Genomic DNA, 15,598 nt, shown 5'->3' with positions numbered 1-15,598 from the left:
TGTTTATCTGAAAAGGATCTTATTTCTTGTTCACTTAGGAAGTTTAGTTTGGCTGAATATAAAATTTTTGGGTTGAATATTTTTTCTTAAAGAATGTTACATATAAGCCCTCAATCTCTTCTGGCTTGCAGGGTTTCAGCTGAGAAACTTGCCTTTGGCCTGATGGGGATCCCTTTGTAGGTGACTTGTCCTTTTTCTCCAGCTATCATTACCATTCTTTGTTTCATTTCGGTCTTGGAAAATACGATGATTATGTGTCTTGGGGATGATCTTCTTGTGTAGAATCATTACAGACTCTTCTGTATTTCCTGAAATCAACTCTAGCTTTCCTCTGCACTGGCCACAGGCTTCCCATGTGCTGTGCTGGGAAACGTTGTGACCCAGGAGCCACCTCTGTCCCGGCTGCTTTGGGTCAAATCCTTGGCGGGTGATAGGGCCGGGGTCGGGCCTGTGGCCACTTTTACAGCAGGACCACTAGAGACAGCGTAACTATGCCCAGGAGTGACTGAGGGGCACGGGAGTGTTCCCCTCACCCCGGGTTAAATGCATCCCAACTCACCTTCCTCTTTGCCAGATACCAAAATGCCTGTGTCCACCCGCACAGCACGCAGGAGGAGAATCGGAAAGAGAAAGTCACAGTAGAAAGAGGCAATGCCGTTAAATAACTGCAGTGTAAATACTTGACGTTTTTAATTGTATAAAACATACAGCCAAGAACACCTGTTGCTGCCTCCCACTCAGACCCTTTTCTGCGGTGGTGAGGAGCCCTGCACTTAAACACCATTAGCTTCCTGGAAAATCCGCTTCTGACAACGTGGGCAGACTCCAGCATTCTCGCATCGTGGGTGGACAAAGGGGACGTGAGGGAGGAGACAAATCCACCAGCCACAAAGTAGGAGGAGACCTGGAGAAGAGGTGAGGGAAGGAGAAACTCATGCAGAAGAAACCTGCAGAGGCATCGGGACCTGCTCAGAGGCTTTCAGCCGCATGTCAACTAAGGCCCCAATTTAAAATGTTTTGAATGCAAAGGGAATGCTCTGCCCTCATGATGAGTCCCTGGGTGACGCCAGCTCAAGGGACAGAACTCCCAGTATCCAGCTCTACTTCCCTGGGATTCTCTCAGCCTTATCTTTCTGGTCTTGAAGCTTCAGCCTTGAGCTGGTAGCAAGGCGGTTGCGACAGCTCCAGACATCACATCGACACCAACATCCAGAGGCAGAAAGAGCCTGGGAAGAGCCTCTGTTCCACACCTTCTTCCTGAATGTGAGGAGGTTCTTCCTACTTGCTCCCGAGCTCACTGCTCCTCCTGTCTCATCGGCCAGAGCTGGGTCACATGCCCGCCCCCTACACCAATCCTTGTTAGGAATTCACATCACCCACAGTGTCACCAGACTCGATGAAACCTGTGTGTAGGATGGCAGCATCCTGGTAATAGCACAAACTTCAACATGATTAAAACAATGTCACCACGCAGACTGGTCAAGTAAATTATGGGGCACACGTGTTAGAATAGCCATTAAGAAGAATTAGATAAGCACATATGTGTTACAATGATAATAATCTTTAATACACATTGAATAAATTTTTATTGAAAAAAGGTGTACATGGTGTGTTAATACAAAGGTCTTTGTGAAAACAGAACTAAGCATATATGTGTACGAGTGTCTATATAGACATGTATATCCACATATACACATATGTGTATACACTTTCACATCAGAGACAGAGAGAGAGAGAAAGGGAAAAAAGAGAAAAGAGAGGAAAGCTATCATCATCGTTTCTCCAGGAGGAAAGAAAAGCATAAGAAATTATGAACTGTGGAGAGAGATCCAAGATGGCTGATCACTAGCAGCTCGGGATTGTAGCTCCCACTGAAAGCGCAAAGAATGAGAGGACGCCACACCTTCACATGAATTCTTGTTGCTCACGCACCAGGAGATTCCCAGCGGAGGAGCCCCACGGGTCGCCAGCGCGACTCTTGTGACCGGCAGGGCGGTTTTGCCGGCGCCTTGGAGCGACGGTTCTTGGTGCAGAGTCGGAAAAGCACCATCAATCTTAACGCCGCTGATTTAGTCGGCGCAGTGGGTTGCTCAGATTTCGGCGCTGAGAATCAGTAAGTTGGACGTCCACTCAGAAACCTAATTACAAAGACGGTGAATTCAAAGACCACAGATGGATAAATTTATAACGAAGGGAGGAAAACGGCCAAAAAAGGCTGAGAATGCCCAAGATCAGAACGCCTCTCCCTCAGCGGGGGATCACAGTTCCTCATCAGCAACGGAACAAGGCTTGATGGAGAACGAGTGTGTTCCAATTACAGAAGCAGGCTTCAAAATGTGGATAATGAGAAACTTCTGTGAATTAAAAGAACTTGTTTTAACCCAATCTAAAGTAACTAGGAACTTTGAAAAAAGACTTGACGAAATGTTAGCAAGAATACACAATTTAGAGAGGAATATAGGTGAATTGATGGAGCTGAGGAACACAATAGGAGAACTTCGTGAAGTATGCACAAGTTTTAACAGCCGAATTGATCAAGCAGAAGAAACGATATCAGAGGTCGAAGACCAACTCAATGAAATAAAACAAGAAGACAAGATTAGAGAAAAAAGGATAAAAGGGAACGAGCAAAGTCTCCAAGAAATATGGGACTGTGTGAAAAGACCTGATCTACGCTTGATAGGTGTACCTGAATGTGACCAAGAGAATGAATCCAAGCTGGAAAATACGCTTCAGGACATTGTTCAGGAGAATTTTCCCAGCCTAGCAAGGCAGGATAATATTCAACTCCAGGTAATACAGAGAACACCACGGAGATATTCCTCAAGAAGAGCAACTCCAAGGCACATAATAGTCGGATTCACCAGGGTTGAAATGAAGGAGAAAATGCTAAGGGCAGCCAGAGAGAAAGGTCGGGTTACCCACAAGGGGAAGCCTATCAGACTTACAGCAGATCTCTCAGCAGAAACCCTACAAGCCAGAAGAGAGTGGGGGCCAATATTCAACATCCTTAAAGAAAAGAACTTTCAACCCAGAATTTCACATCCAGCCAAACTAAGCTTCACAAGTGAAGGAAAAATAAAGTTTTTTTGTGAATAAGCAAGCACTCAGAGATTTCATCACCACCAGGCCTGCTTTACAAGAGCTTCTGAAAGAACCACTACACATATAAAGGAACAAACAGTATCAGCCTTTCTAAAAAAACTATCAAAAAGAGCATCAATATAATGAAGAATTTACATCAACTAATGGACAAAATAGCCAGCTAATGGCAGTATTAAACTCACATATATTATTATTAATTCTAAATTCAAATTGACTAAATCCCCCAATCCAAAGACAGGCAATTTGAATAAAAAACTAAAACCCATCAGTATGCTGCATCCAGATCCATCTCACATTCAAGGATACACAAAGACTCCAAACAAGGGATGGAGAAAGATTTACCAACCAAACAGAGAGCTAAAATAAATAAATAAAAAGCAGAAGTTACAATTAAGCAACAAAGATCAAAAGAAGCAAAGAAGGACATTATATAATGATAAAAGGATCAATGCAACAACAAGAAGAGCTAAAGATCCTAAATATATACGCACCCAATACAGGAATACGCAGACATACAAGACTTATAAAGAGACTTAGACTCCCACATAATAATAGTGGGAGACTTCAACATTAATATTAGACAGATCAATGAGACAGAAAATTAACAACGATATTCAGGACTTGAACTCACATCTGGAACAAGTAAATGTAATTAACATTTATAGAACTCTCCACTTTAAATATACAAAATACACACTCTTATCAGTACCACATCATATCAACTTAGAAGTTTAAAAGAAATCTTGGTTGGCTCCTTGTTTGTTATTCTCTTCCCTCATTTTCTTTTATATCTCCATTATTAAGGACAATTATAGGCATACCCATATTTAGACTGCATTCTAGCCTGGGCAATAAAGCAATACCCCCATCCTCTCTCCCTCTTCCTCTTTCTCTTTCTTCCTCTTCTTTATTCTTTTTCAAAAAAAAAAAAAAAAAGAAATTATGAACTGTGGATATCTCTGAAGAGAGCTCGTAGTGTGGGTAGGAAGATGGGTGATTTGGCTTTTATGTTTTAATTATGCATCTTTGTGGTCCATTTGAATAGATTACAATAGGTGTGTGTTCCAATTATTTTTAAATGTCAGCCACGAGGGTGTTTGAGCAGGTCTCAGGTCTGAGAACATTTGGATCATCCTGCCCCTCAAATCCTGATATGGGAGATATCCAGTCTCTTAGGAACTGCCCCATCCTCAAAGTGTTCGCAGACCCACACCCACTGTAGTTAAAAAGGCAGAATATTTTGTGCTGTGGGTCCTGACTCCACCATCTCTCGGTTAGGGTTTCCCAGAAACAGATTCAGGTGGAGATTCACCGGCCAAAGGCTCACTGAGGTGTGTGCTGGGGAGGCAGGGATGTGGGGCAGGGCGAAGGGAGAAGGCCGGCTTCCGTGCTGCTCAGCAGCTGCCGCAGACAGGCCCATAGAGAGCTCTACAATGGGGGTGGCCTCAGAGCAGTAGTGTATTAGGGCAAAAGGGTCAACACTCTGAACCCCCATATAGACCTATTATTCAAAATGGCAATTCCAGGAGGGGCGTGAACTTGGACAAAGTAGCTTCCTCTGACTCAGATCAACGCCCACAGAGAACTCAGCTGTGAGCCCTCAGTGGCCACACTCCCAGCAGCTGAGAGAATGAAATCACCCTGGTGAAGGGGAAACTGGGGGAGGGAGTCCCTACTGGGAAAGCAAGGGATGGAATTTTTAGGAGACTCAGTTAACTCGTCTGTCCAATGGGAAGAATTATAACCATTATTGCACATGCTCATTTAAAAAATAAATCAGAGTATATTTGAAAAGTAACTTTGAGTTCTGAATGCTGTTAAATAACTGTTCATTATCAAACTATGCAAGCATCAAACAAGGTAAAATTGGGGACACCTGACTGCAGCTCACATTCCCTGAAATGAACCTCAAAGAGTTATGTAGCAAGTGCTTCTCAGGTGATTCTTCCTGAGAATGAAAAGACCCACAAGATACGACCTCCGCAAATGCAAACAGGTTTATACCTGAGTTAGTTAAAAATGAGGGAAAGGAAAAGACAAGATTATCCTGGTTGTGGAAGATTTTCTCATATGTCTAGAAAGCGCTGAGGAATCAAGTTAAATGTTTTGAAAATCAATATAGGTGTTTGGTAATATGGCTGAATCCATGGCCAAAATCCAAACATCGAAAGCTTAATACTAGCAAAAACTGATTAAGATGTGTACTGGAAGAAATTGTTTCTAGCAGCAATAAAATGGCCAGAAACATTTTTTTAAATGATACATGCTTTATACGATAACGTTCATAACAATAGTATCGATCGTAGCCAAAAAATAAAAGCAACTCAGATATCCATTGATAAATAAATGGTTAATCAAAATATGGCATATCCATACAAGGAAATATTCTTCCACTTTAAAGAGGAAGGAAATTCTGACACATGCTACTAAGTGGATGAAACTTGAGGAAAACTTGCAAAGTAAACTAATAAGTCAGACAAGAAAAAGGCAAATATTGTATGATTCCAGTTATATAGCTACCTGCAGTAGCCACATTCATAAAGACAAAGTAGAATGGTGATTATCAGGGCTTGGCAGGAAAAGAGAATGGGGAGTTGGTGTTTAATGGGTATGGAGCTTCAGTCTGAGATGATGAAAAATTCTGTAGTCGAAGAATGGGGATGGTTGCACACCAATGTGATATACTTAACGCCACAGAACTCAACACTTAGATACAGCTAAAATTGCAGATTTTGTGTTATCTATATTACACCATAATAGACATGCAAGTTCTCTATGAAGAATAAGAAAAATTTACTGAGAAGAGAGAAAAATAACTATATAAGTAGAGCTTTATAATTTATTTTGTGTGGGAAGAACAAATATAAATATAGTGAAGGTGTTAATTTTATTTAAATGAGTCTAGAGATTTACATGTGCTCCATTATAAATACATTTTAACAATTTTAAAGATACTAAAAGTCATTTGGAAGAATAAACAGAAATAGTTTAGAACATTTAAAACTACTAATGAAGCCTTTTATGAAAATATATTCTAGAATTAAAAGAATGTGATGAGGATGTGAAGTAAGCACTGCTCACAAATCTGTTGGTTGTTGCCTGTTGTGGCCGTCAGCTCATAGCCTATTTCAAGAAGCACCACGTGCTGAGTGCCTGCATGGTGCTGGGTGCTGGGGAGGCTGCCGACAGCAACAGTCCCCAGGGTGGGCGGCTGTCATGCCAGGCACCACCAAGGAGGAGCCCGCCCCAGCCTAGGAGGATGGAGGTCTGAGGGAGGGGGGCTTCCTGTGAGTGATGGCACCTGTGCTTAGACTGCGGACAAGGAGTGAGAATGAGGAAGAGACTGGAGGCAGGAGTTTCAGAATGAGGACTAGCAAACAGGCTGGGAGGGCACAGTCTGGCAGGGGTCTGCAGGACTCCCTTGTGGAGGGCACAGTGTGGGAAGTGCAGGCTGGAGGGGGCAATGCTTTGTGCACAGAGGGCCTGTAAGCCACATTAGTGAAGTTGAGGATGATTGCCCTACAGAAGTTTTAAGCAGAGAACCAAAATGAAAGGGTGTTCTAGAGACAGCACTCAGAGCTTTGAAGAGAATGGATCTGAAAGGAAAAGTAATCAGACATTGAGGGGACTGTGGTCACATTTTAGAGCTCATGAGACTGGAGTCATGGCAGCCATCCAGGAAGCATCCCCTTCCATGGAACAAGACAGCCGAGCTGGCCTGCCACTAGTCCTGTAAGGTGAGGTCAGCCCAAAGCAGCCTCAAAAATGCACTTGCTGCACAAGGAGGCTTCAAGATCACCCCGCCATGGCCTGCTGTCCACACACCTGAGAAACTCCGATGTTGGAGTGACTTCTCCTCTAAGTACAAAGCTCCAGTTCCCCTGAGTGCCATTCCACAGCCCCTTAATGATCGGTAATAGACAAAATGTCTTGCGTGGCCTCACTGCACATTGAAGACTGAGCAATGCACTCCTTAGTGATTCATTTTCAAAATGCAGAAGCTCAATCTGCAAATAGCAAGGGGTAAGACTCTTCAGGGAACCAGTGCCCTGGTCCTCGCAGCGCTCTGAAAAGAACTGAATTACAAGAACATGGGCCAATGTGCAATGAAGAACTCTGTGTTTCTGTCTGAGTTCCACACCTAACCACCCTGTGAAACAGCTCCAGGGCTTCAAAGCCAGGGTTACATGAAGTAGACTTGAAATCAAATCTGGAGTATGAGACCCCAAATCTCCTTTTTCCTCAGACGTTTTTGCACCTGACTTTCCTGTCAAGCACCCCTTAGTTCTTCCAGCAGGAAAGCGTCTTTAGCCCGTTGCTCACCATTGTTCTGTTATAGAGGAGGTGGTTGAAGATTTAGGTAGACTGGGAAAGAGGGGGAGGGAAGGAGGTAGCCTGCAGATAGAGAAAGCTGATGAGAAGACTTGAGAACCTGGAAGGACAGGACAAGGGGAATAGTGTCATGCCAGGGGTAGTGAGCCTCGCGACTGGACTAGAATGAAGTCTTAGAGATGCAAGAAAGTTCTGAGGCTGAATAATACACTGAATGTGAGAGCAAAGTGATGCAGTTGCCATCCTGAGTGTCCGGCTGTAGTGGTAAAGTTACCACTTGAGATCTTCCATTTATTTGTGGGTGCTTGGAGTTCATTTAAGCTTTGGACAGTTGGATAGAGATGTCTATCAAAAAGCTAGACAAATAAGTCTAAAGTTTAGAAGAGGCTGCATCATGATTATATATTTACACTGAGTTGTCAAAAAAAAAAAACACAGTAAAATGCAAAACCACTCTGAATTGAAAGGAAGAAAGAGGAAACTTTTGGTAAATTCGTCTTTGTGCAAAGAGATCATTAGATGAACTAATTTGAGATCAATACAAATATTTAGATCATTTTACAGATGAAATCTTTGAAGACAGTAGAAGTTAAATAACTTCCCTAGGGATCACACTAAAAGCATGACACATAACCCAAACTAAAAGCAGACAAGTCCACTCCAAATCCTTCCCACTGCTTTGGGCTGAATTATGTCCCAATGGCACCAACAGCAAGACTCCCATGTTGAACTCCTAACCCCTAGTGGCTTAGCACTTTATCTTATTTGGAGCTAAAGATTTTAAAGATAAAATGAAGTTAAATGAGGTCATTAGTGTGAGTCCCCATCCAATATGCCTGGTGCCTTCATAAGAAAGGGAAATTTGGACAGAGGCATGCACAGAGGGAAGACGACGTGAAGGATCACAGAGAGAAGACCGTCATCTCCACACCAACGAGAGACTTAGAACAGATGCTATTCTCAGCACTCAGAAGGAAAACAATGTTGTTGGCATCTTGATCTTAGACCTCTTGATTCTAGGACTGTGATTTTGTTGTTTAAACCAGCAGTCTGCAGCACTTTGTCATGGCAGCCCTAGCAAACCTGTACCCCACCCTTCCTGCTCAGTGACACCAAACACTTTGCCTGAGTGTTGTCCTCACAGAGGCATCTGTATTCAGATTCTTGAAGTTGCGAATGTGGGTGAAATTCACTTTCAGAATAGCATCACATAAACTCAAAGGAGCCTTGGGTTTATTGACATGAGTTAGCTTGCAGTCTGAGCTGAGCTAGATATTGCTGATGTCCATATATGACCCAAGCCTCCTTTTCCCTTTCAGAAGATGTCACTTGTGAAACATGATTTTAGAGATGGTAGAGATCTTATTGGCAGTATGTGTGAGACAAAGCTTTAGTTTTCAAGTACACTTTCAGAAGCAGTTGGTTCTGTTAACAAATGTGTAGAGTTCCAAGTTTTCAGTGGGGCCGGGTCAAACTGAATGCTCTCCATATGGATGCATGAGTGTTGGGTCTCTGTCTGTGATTGCCATAGGCTCAGTTCTCCACGACTCACCATCTCAGTGCAGAAATTGCCTTTCCATATGTGATAAGTCATTCTAAGTCTTAGGAGTTCTAAACAAGATATGTATGCCCATTGCAACCATTACAGAAAGACAACTATGTATGGCCCTAGGGATCTTTTGGAAAGAGGCACCCAGTAGGTTTTTCAAGGGAAGTTTCACCCAACTTTAATAAAACATCCATAATCTGGAAGCACTTTGTGTTCTAGCAGAGAATCTCTCTATATGAAAATATAAATAAGCATGGGACATCCTACAAATTAATAGAATATCTTCCTTATTTTTTTTTTTAAAAAAAAGGACAAATATTTAAAAAAAAGAAAAAAATTTCAGGAAAAGGGCTTATAGAGATCCCATGCTTTTGGTCCATATTTCTTTTCTTATCTTTTTCACTTATCCTTTTTCTCTTATTTCTATTTTCTTCTATTTTTTCTCCTGTTCTAAGTTAATATTAGAACATATTAGGTTGGTGCAACATATTAAATAATAAAAACGTTTTGGGAGTGGCAAGATGGCCAACTAGAAGCAGCTAGTGTGTGTGGCTCTCACGGAGAGAAACAGAAAGGATGAGTAAATGCAGTACCTTCAACTGAAACATCCAGGTATTCACTGGGGTTAATCAAGGAGACAACGACCCACAGAAAATGAAGAAAAGCAAGACGGGAGAACAGCTCACCTGGCAGCAACACAGAACCAGAAGATCTTGTCCTGCCCAGGGAAGGGGTGAGTGAATGATTGACCTCAGGCAACCATGCTTGTCCCACATGTCTTTGCAACCTTCATGTCAGGCGGTCTCCTTGTAAACGTTCCACCAGAACCTTCAGTTTTCAGTCTGACACACAGAGCTGTGTGGATCGGCAGAGCGGCCACTCAGGAGTTCGTGAAGACCCTGGAGCCTTAGATACTTGGGCTTTCTGGTAAAAGTAGCTGTAGCTCCAGGAAAATGGGCTAGACTGCTCTGTGTACCCCTAAAATGGTTTGAATTCAGGGGGATGAGCAGCAACAGCCCATGGCCCCCACTTTCATGGCACCTCACAAGACCAGACCCACTGGCTTGGAGTTCCGGCCAGCTACCAGTAGCAGCATTGCACCTCCCTAAGAAGGGGCTCCTGAAGGGAAGGGTAAGTTGCCAGCTTTGCTGTTTGGACACCTTAGCTTTTCCAGCCTTTAGGCTTTGGAGAGTCTGAGCTTGCCTGGAAAGAAGGGATCCCCCGGCACAGCACAGCTACTCTGCTATAGTGTGGCCAGTCTGCTGCTTTAAGTGGGTGCCTGATCCTGTTTCTCCTCACTAGGCAGGAGGAGGGCCTAGGGCCTCTCCCTACTCCCACCTGAGCTCTCCAGCCAATACAGATCTGAATTTCCCCTGGGATGCTGCTCCCAGAAGGATGGGTGGGCTGCCATTTTTGTGGTTGGAGTGATTTAGCCATTTCAACCTTTGGGCTTTGAAGTGTCTCAGGTGTCCAGGGGCTAAAGTGGATCCCTAGTACAGCACAGCTGTTCTACTAAAACATGGTCAGACTGCTTTTTAAAGTAGGTCCCAGTTGCATTTCTTCTCACTGAGTAAGAACTCCCAACTGGGTCTCCAGCCACTTTCAACAGGTACCTTTGGGCTGGCAATACATCATACCTCCCTGAGACAAAACTCCCACAGGGAGGGACAGGTTGTCATCTTTGCTGTTTTGCAGCCTTTGCTGGTGAATCCTTCAAGTTCTGGAAAATCCAAGGTGACTAGGGACTAAAGTGGGCCCAAGCATACCACAGCAGCCCTACAGAAAAGTGGCCAGATGGTTATGGGGGTGTTCAGTCCCGTATCTCCTCACTAGGCAGGTCCTCCAAGCCTAGGCCTCTAGACACACTGTGCCGGACAGAGCTATCAAGTCAGTAGGAACTCAACAATTCCCTGTACAGAGCCTCCAGGGGCAACTGAAAGCATCTCTACCATTGCCTCTGTAGTGGAACTGCCCTTGCCACCTTTGGACTAACAAAGAAGCAAAGATCCTAAGTGCCTTAACCTCTAACAAGCTTCAGTCAACCCAAGAAGAGGAGGCCAGTCTGTCTCCCAGGGGCCCCACACACTCCTCACAGCTCATCAAACAGGGAACCCCTGGCTTGGGCCCAGAGCACAACCCTCTGTCTTATGCTGACTGCATGGAGTGATTGCTGACCTGCATCTCTCTGGGATGGAGTCCCCAGAAGTCAAGCAAAATGACCCCTGGCCACAACCGCTACAAAGATCTCTTCCTCTGTTGCTTCTAAGCTAGGAAAAAAACATAAGACTGAGATCACCACAGAGCTGCAGTGGGCAGCCTAGGAGTGCCAAGTCATGAACTTGGCAGTCAAGGGGGAGAGAAACCCATGCTTTCAGAGCACTGAGAGGAAACACAGCTGCAACTGTGAGGAACCACAGGGGAGCTACACAACTGGGCAAGAGGCTACCGGCTGAGCAGTAAGCCTAATTGTCACCTACTGTATCACACCCCAAAGCCTCAACATCAAAAATACCTCACTAACATACCCACCTCTGAAACCAGAGACAACCAGTCAACTTCAAATAGAAATCCCACACAAAGACTCAATCTGGTGAAAACATTAATTTTAAAAAAGTTTCTTTATTACACTCTATCTACACTGCAGTTAAAGGAACACCTACACATAAAGATGAGAAAGAACCAGTGCAAGAACTCCAGTAACTCAAATGGCCAGAGTGTCGTATGTTTTCTAAACAATTGAAACAATTCTTCAATAAGAGCTCTTAACTAGGCAAACTGGCTGAAATGACACAACCAGAACTCAGAATACAGGTAGGAACAAAGGTCATTGCAACTCAGGAGGATGGCAAAGCCCATTCCAAGGAAAATAAGACTTAAAATAAAATGATACAGGAGCTGAAGGACAAAATAGCCAATATAAAAGACAGAGCTTACTAACACAATACAGGAATTTGACAATGCAATCACAAGTATTAACAGCAGAATAAACCAAGCTGAGGAAAGAATCTTAGAATTTGAAGACTGGGTTTTCTGACGTAAGACAATCAGATGAAAATAAAGAAAAAGGCATAAAAAGAAATAAACAAACCACCAAGAAGTATGGGATTATGTAAAGAGGCCAAATCTATGATTCATTGGCATCCCTGAAAGAGAAGGGGAGAAAGCAAACAACTTGGAAAATATATTTAAAGATATTATCTATGAAAATTTTCCCCACCTTGCTAGAGAGGCCTCTAGCAAGATTTATTTTTAAATAAATATTCAACTTGCAAAAAAAAAAAAAAATTTCTACACAGTGGCAGAAGCCACTGTGTAGAAAATAATTATTCCCAGCAGAATCATGGGCAATTGTGAGTGGATGACCTGGTTCTTTTTCATACCTAGTCAGAAACAGAAGGTTTTTCCTGTTGAAAATGTACTCAGTAATCTGATCTGCATAATTAGTGCACCATGTAGTTGTTTTTACTTTTGATGGGAACTTTTTTTTTTTTTTTTTTTTTTTTTTTTTTTTTTTTTTTTTTTTGAGACGGAGTTTCACTCTTGTTACCCAGGCTGGAGTGATCTCGGCTCACTGCAACCTCTGCTTCCTGAGTTCAGGCAATTCTCCTTCCTCAACCTCCTGAGTAGCTGGGATTACAGGCATGTGCCACCATGCCCAGCTAATGTTTTGTATTTTTAGTAGAGACGGGGTTTCACCATGTTGACCAGGATTGTCTCGATCTCTTGACCTTGTGATCCACCTGCCTCGGCCTCCCAAAGTGCTGGGATTACAGGCTTGAGCCACCGCACCTGGCTTGATGGGAACTTTGATAGAAATCTTGATTTTTGACATTTGTAGAGCACAGACCTTTGTTGTGAAACTGCCCACAGCAAGGACATATACGTGTAGGTGGCACAGACCCAACAGATGGGAACCAGCCTCCTTCCCCCTTTTATCCTGATGACATCTGGCAGCTCCAGGCAACACAGATGTAATATTTTGACTCACAGGTGAGACGGCTTGAACAGAGGCTTGTTTCAGGACACACTTCGCCTGCACATTCAATAAGCTAATCAATACAGCACATGATGGTGCATTTGCACTATTTTGAAGCTCACTACAACAGTGACAGTTTGAAAATGCTGTGATAGTGACACTGTCAATAGAGTCTTTAAGATCCTAAATCTTAAGTCAAGAACATTTAGAAAATACTAAAATCTCAGAGCTCACCTGTGAAAGGAAACAGAGTCTTTTCCAAATTAGACAATAATCAAAAAATTGCATGATATTACAATTGTGAGTCTTAAATTAGAATGAAAATATTATATGCCATCCATTTTACAAGCGATCAGACCCATTACTGGAAAAGCTGGCTTATCTTTCTGCTATATTTATAGGAAACTCTGTTACTGAATCAATGTCATATGACGAGGCAGGTAGGGATTCCTTAGGTAATCAGGAAACGTAGTAAGAAATTATTTTGTTTGTGTCAAGTAGCTAATTAATTTTTAACAATTATACGAGATAACAAAGGTCCTATGGATGAAGGAAGAACAGATCTGCCCTTCCATCTGCAGGACTGTTGGATGGACTGATGGGGTCAAAGCTAGTGGCATCATGAGCAGGAGACAATGTGTCTCTCGAGCTGCAGCTTTGAAATGTCAAGCCGCCTCCTGCTTGGCTGATGGCTTCTTTCTGACTCAATGGAGGACCTTGTTCTCTAGCGTCAGGGACTGTCAGAAATGTTGTTTATGAGTAAGAAGAACATCCCATTGCCTGGAGGATCTATTTCCACCTTTACACAGAAGCACAGAGCTACACAGAAGGGGTTTCGGAACAGAATGTTCCACATCGGGCTGGACTTCATGGGTTCTGAGGACAGAGGGCCTAGGCTCACTTTGCAGACCACACCTGACCCTGGCTCCTTTATGCAGAGGCCTGCCATGCTCTAAGTACATTAACCTAGGCTCAAAATCCACACCTCCAAACCTGTAACCTCTTTTCCTTTGTTTGTGGTGTCACCTGAGGATCCTTGGTGCCACGCTACTCCCTTACTGTGACAAGCCAGTACTGAGTCTTCTGACTCCAGGGCTGATTTTGGTGGCTGATTGCACTAGGATGTGTGTTCTTTTCTGGATTTTGTGGATGTTTGTGGTATGTCTCAGCATTTTAAAAAAGGAGTATTTTGCTGTAATTTATTTGCTCTTCCTAAATAAACATGAACTTTTGTGATTTCTTTCGTATTTCTAATATTGCTCTATTTTCCGTACGAGGAGCTCCGCAGCATCTTGATCCACCTGTGCTTGCTGTGCTGAGCGTCCACCTGCCCAGGTCTCACACGCCCCAGGCCTCCAATGCACTCACCCCTCCCTCCCGAGTGATTTCTCTATGCTGAACGAGGCGTTTCTGACCTCTGCAGTTTCAGCTTATATCGCTGATTTAGCACGTAATTTCTAAGAACTCTTAGAAGACGTTAATATTTCCAACATGATCAGATCAGGGGACTCCTTTGCACTCATCTAAAGATTCAGTGGCTTCAGGACACAGCTCACTGCCCATCTCTTGGCCCAGACAGAAGAAGCACCTTCTCACTCTCAGTGTCCCTGCCTCCTGCTCCCCTCCTAGGGAGCAGACACACAGGGAGATGGTGGGGAGAGGCCTGTGCAGAGCCCCGACTTCACCCCAACTTCCCCAGGGAAGAAAGAATTGTGTTAGGAAAGGGAATGATCTACTCAAAGTCACCTGTTCACTGTGCGCCTGGGTGGTGGCTGCTTGCATGAAAGGAGATCCCTTATCCACGTGGAAAATTAGGAGCACCTCGCTGCACGGAAGACTTTTCCACCAACCACCCCTCCTGGGCACCTCTGCTCTGCCCTCTGCACCTGTGTCCCAGCAGAAGCTTGGATCACTGAGTGCACCCTCCCCCGACAGGGTGAGGCCCAAACTTAAATCTCCCCAGCTCACGGCCTCCTGGGTGCTGCTTTATTCCCACATCCCAAAGCTTCTTTTTATCCCATAGGGGTGGAGAGGAAACAGAAGCAGATGTTCCCCACTGTCCCTGTCAGCCCATTCCCCTCCCTGGCTTTCTGGGGTGGCACATGGGGTGCTGGCCTCAGGGCTGTTTGGGCAGATTTCCCTTTGGCGTTTCCCCCTCGCTGTGCGTGGCAGCAGCCCTTGCCCAATGCAGCTGTAGGTGTGGGAGATATTTGAGAGCCCCCCGCCCCACCCCGCAGAGGCACCTGCCTGACTGCTACAGCCCTCTGTCCGGAAATGGCAAAGGGAAGGGCTGTCCAGGGCGGGCTGGGTCGTAGTGGATTTTTGTGGCACAGATACCCACTATCTATAGAATGATGCTGGACGAAAAGGATGTTCTTTACTAAATAGAACATCCTTGGAAGAAGAAGAGTCCTCTGCATGCCAGTCCTTCTGGTGTTTCAACTTCTCTATTCCTTTTTTTTTTTAAGGTGAAGTTTCGCTCTTGTTACCCAGGCTGGAGTGCAATGGCGTGATCTCGGCTCACCGCAACTTCCATCTCCTGGGTTCAGGCAATTCTCCTGCCTCAGCCTCCTGAGTAGCTGGGATTACAGGCACGGGCTAACCTTGCCCAGCTAATTTTTTGTATTTTTTTTTTT

Source organism: Saimiri boliviensis, chromosome 9 (genome assembly GCF_048565385.1).
Source record: "Saimiri boliviensis isolate mSaiBol1 chromosome 9, mSaiBol1.pri, whole genome shotgun sequence".
NCBI lineage: Eukaryota > Metazoa > Chordata > Mammalia > Primates > Cebidae > Saimiri > Saimiri boliviensis.
The sequence above is the reverse complement of the archived record's forward strand: the minus strand, read 5'-3'. Positions refer to the sequence as shown.